Genomic DNA, 4,778 nt, shown 5'->3' on the forward strand with positions numbered 1-4,778 from the left:
CTTGATCTCTCCAGCTGCGACTGCTTCCTGCTCTGGTGACGTCAGAGGCAAAGGCAGCGCGTGATAGGCTGCGCTTCCTGCCGCTTCGCTTTTGCTCAGCGTAGAGAGAGGCTGGGCGGGATCAAGGCATCGTTTGTTACAGCGCGAGCTGTGCTGGAAACAGGAAAAGACTCAGAACTGAGCTACGTGGTTTGCTTTGTGTAGCTACTTGCAGGATCAGGCCTTGGGCTTATTTGGTGCTTGTTTGCATTTCCGACTTTGCTGGAAAACCCCTTTGTTTCCTGGTTTGATTTGATCTGTCGATTGGCCGGCATGTCAACTGTATACTGATTTCTAGTTATTAGGATTTTATCTCAGGGCTTACCGTATTTTAAAGCTTTCCTCAATTGTAAAAACGTAAAGTAATTACATAAGGTAGTTTTATAGTGGCTAGAAGAGAGTTAAACTCCCCACTTGGCCATGAATCTCACTGGTTGACCCTGGGCCAGCCACCAACTTCCAGCATAACCTACCTCACAGGGTTGTTGTGAGGATGATATGGAGAGGGCGAGAGTCATACACTGAACTTACTGGTGAGATGCAAATGCAATAATAAATAATATATATCTTAGTGCTATCAGGACAGGCAAATATTCTATCTGAGCAATTTTTTTCTAGCAGTTTCATCACTTGGCATTGTTTTTTCCAAATTTGTTGGCTTTTTTGTTTTTTGTTACTGACTAAAATTTGGTTACTAGAATGCTATGGGTGAAGTTGTATCTAAGGAAAAACACATTTCAATATGTTGGCATCTGTCTGTCTTGGAAGGCAATGGAGGAGTGTGCCTTTGGGGGTGAAGATTAGGAAGTTACAGCACCTGCTGTGGCTGTAGAGACTAATATGGGAGAGAGATGTGTTTTGTTGCAGCTGGGGCAGATGAAGGCACCTGGTTGTGCTGCTGCAGATGCACCATGGTATTTCTTCTCTCTGCACTCCTCCCTGTAGTCATTCCTCCTCTGGTCACTGCTATGGATGCATGACCTGACTGTTTCAATGCACTGCAACCATCTGCAATCCCACATGATGGGGTTGGTGATGTCACATTTGCAGACAGCTTTGTAATGCAGAGTTGGTCTGCCAACGGACCTGGTGCCTAAACCCAGCTTCCTATGGAGTGTGTCCTTGGGGATCCTGCCATCTTCCATTCTTTGGACATGACCAAGCCAGGGTAAATGTTGTAGAGACAGGAGTGCAAACATGATAGGAATGTGGGCTTGGGAGAGCACATCTTTGTTTGAGACTCTGTCCTGCCATGTGATGCCCAATATCTTTCCGATGCAGCGCATATGGCATCGAGATGTCACACCTGTCGACTACGTTGCCCATGGCTCACTTTTATACAGCAGCATGTTCAGCACACCAGCCTGGTAGTCCTTCATCTTGTTATTGTTAACATCACATTCTCCCATAACCTTTGGAGAGGCGAGCCTTGCCAATACGCTTGTCCAGTTTAAGTGTCGATGGAGAGGTTGCTGGTTATGGTGGAACTCAGCTGAGGCATGGAGTGCTGGTGATGTCCCGACTCAGGATGCTGGTCTTTGTCAGGCTGATGGTAAGGTTCAACTCCCTGCAGGATTGGGCAAAATGGTTGATGAGTCTCTGTAGAGCTTTCTCAGAGTGAACTTCAAGGCTGTGTCATCTGCAAACAACATCTCTCAGATAAAGACCCGCCAGGCCGCACACTTGTTTTAGCACAGAGGTGTGCGAGGTTGAACAGACCCCCGTCGCTTCTCAAATGAAAGTACAAATCGCAGACTTTGACTATATGTATACTGTACTGTTTTTGCTGAATGAAGCGTATCCCTATTAAATAGATGCAACTGGGTTTCCTAATCATGGGGCTATTTAGTATTACAAATAGTGTTACAATCACTTGACATTTGTCTTGGACCGTTTACAGCATAGCAGTAATCTGAAGATTAGTATTTAAATCCTGAAGACTCCAGGACAATCATAGGGTTTTGGCAGCATTCCTAAGTTAGCAGACAGTCGAAAAAACAAGATGTTCTAAGAGCCTGCAAGTGGCCTATTATTTAATTACGGTATTCAGACTGCTGCTTTTCTAAGGAGGGTACAGGGACTACAATCTGAGTGAGTTGTGGGTACTGAAGATGGCCATGAAAGCATTAGCAAACATAGTGAATGGCGTAAACCCAGAGACAGTCAGGAGCAAGATTCTGTTGCCTTAGCTACAGGGTTGCATCATCCTGGAGATGTAAAATACAATGCGGCAAGGAGAGTCCAACTGTCCATGGCAATTGGGCTGATATACTACATTATTAGGGGTATCAAAAGTCTAATGAGCTAACGAAATAACAGGGATTATATGCGAAAGTGGGGGAATATGTACAAAGGATCGCTAGAGCAAAGGAGTGCAGACTTCAGGCTTGTGGGATCTGTTTTGAGTTTTACTAGAACCCTGAGATCAACTAGAACCAGGTGCAAAGGACATAAATTTAGAATTAAAGGATCTGCTGAGAACAGGGGTTTTGTGTCGGAAGTGAAATGAGCTTACAATCCTCACAAAATTCTATTTCTGGTCACTCCAAGCTTTCTTCATTGTACTTATTAGTAGGGTGGAAACATGCTGTTGTTGTTCCTGTTACTTGCTGATCTGCTGCACATCACCCAAAGATCTACCAGTAGATCCACATCTACCTTTAGCTCACCCCTGACCTAGAAGTCTTCACTTCCCTAGGATTTCCCCTGAAACTATATATCTGATGAGGGTCATCCTCCTGTCATCATAACGATACCATAAGGGAGATTTCCAATATGATCCATATAAGTAGCTATAAATGGTCTTACTTTCATTTGGACCTAGTGCCACATTGATCTGTGGTCGCATGTCAAAGCTGGTGTGGCCAAAGTGTAAAGCGGCCACAGACATTCTTTTAATTTTGGAGGTTGGGAGTGTACTGTAACAAAAACCTTTTGGCATCACAGTATCACAGCAAGGGACTTATGGGAGCTTTCATTCTTTAAAAAACCATGCAAAGCCACAAAACACCTTTTGGCATCACAGCAGGGGATCCATATGTTGTTGTTTTTTAATGACTTGGTGGGAGGTCTTGTGGGACCACAAAACCCAGCCCATGGGCTCCTTTTAGCTACTGTTTGTTTTAAGACATGCACAATTTTTCTTTGCCAAAGGCTGCACTTTTACATTAAAGAGGTAAGCGGAATGTGAAGGCAGGAGAAACTTGATTGGCTAGTGACTTTAACTACTGTCCTTCTCATGACACTTTCCAATATAATACTGTGCATTTCTGCTTGCATCAGAAGGTATAGCAGATAAATTAGTCAGGTAAGAATGTGCTTCTGTGTATACCTTTTGGGGATAAGCCCCATTGACCTTAGTGGAACTTCAAAGTTAAAATGAATAGAATTGCACTGCAAATGTTTAAGGTTTCTACTTGTCATGATCTATGCAAACTACAATCCTAAACACACTCATTAAAGAGTAAGTCTTATCAAATTCAGAGGGACTTATTTCTGAGTAAATACACATAGGAGTGTGTGGGCCAGTAGCCTTCTGCATATCCATAAGGATGAAAGTCCCTGAATCTCTGAAACTACTATCTAGCTGTATCCAGTTGCAAGATTAGAGCAATTAACATTTAACTCTTAATTTAAAGCTATTTCAACATTTGTCTGGCTGCTTCTGATTTGCTTTAAAAAATGATTCAAAGCCCAGGCACATCAAGCAAAAATGTGTAAAACATTCTAGGAAGAAGCTATTTGATGGAAACCAGAGAATAACTCATACTCTGAATATTGTTCATTAAAATCTGGTACATGTAAAAACAAGATGAGTAAATGTTCTGGTTTTATTCTATTTCTACCTTGAAATGGTGAAATACTATGGCTATCACAGCAGAGTGTTTATTATTCTCCATAGGCTGCATTTATGTAAAATATTTACATACCTGATTCTTTCTACATAAAGAGAGGAAGCAAAAACTCCTACAATGTGCTTGTTGTATGTTTGCCTCAGTGTAATGTAGTGTGAATTGAAAATCACATCTCACCGATAACTCCTATGAAAGGAACAAAGTTGGACAGCCTTCAAAATAATCTTGAGCAGAGGAGGAATTGAGCTTTTCCAACCTGCTACCTTTGACATATTGTTGGGACTGCAAACCCCACTATTCCTGAACACAGGCCATCTAGCTGGATCTGCAGTAAGTTTGCAGTTCAACAATATCTGGAGGGCACCAGGTTGAGGAAGGCTGGATTAATTATACCACTTATTTGTTTGTTTATATCCCATCTTCATTTCATTTTCATTCATTTATTATTTATATGTCACTTTTTACTCACGAGTCACAAAGCTGCTTACATACAATAAATAAGAACATAGTAAAGGGACCCCTGACCATTAGGTCCAGTCATGGACGACTCTGGGGTTGCGGCGCTCATCTCGCATTATTGGCCGAGGGAGCCGGCGTATAGCTTCCAGGACATGTGGCCAGCATGACTAAGCCGCTTCTGGCGAACCAGAGCAGCGCACGGAAACACCATTTACCTTCCCACCGGAGTGGCACCTATTTATCTACTTGCACTTGACATGCTTTCAAACTGCTAGGTGGGCAGGAGCTGGGACCGAACAACGGTAGCTCACCTTGTCGTGGGGATTCGAACCACCAACCTTCTGATCAGCAAGCCCTAGGCTCTGTGGTTTAGACCACAGCGCCACCCACGCCCCTGAGGGTACATAAGAACATAGTAGAACATCA

Source organism: Zootoca vivipara, chromosome 7 (genome assembly GCF_963506605.1).
Source record: "Zootoca vivipara chromosome 7, rZooViv1.1, whole genome shotgun sequence".
NCBI lineage: Eukaryota > Metazoa > Chordata > Lepidosauria > Squamata > Lacertidae > Zootoca > Zootoca vivipara.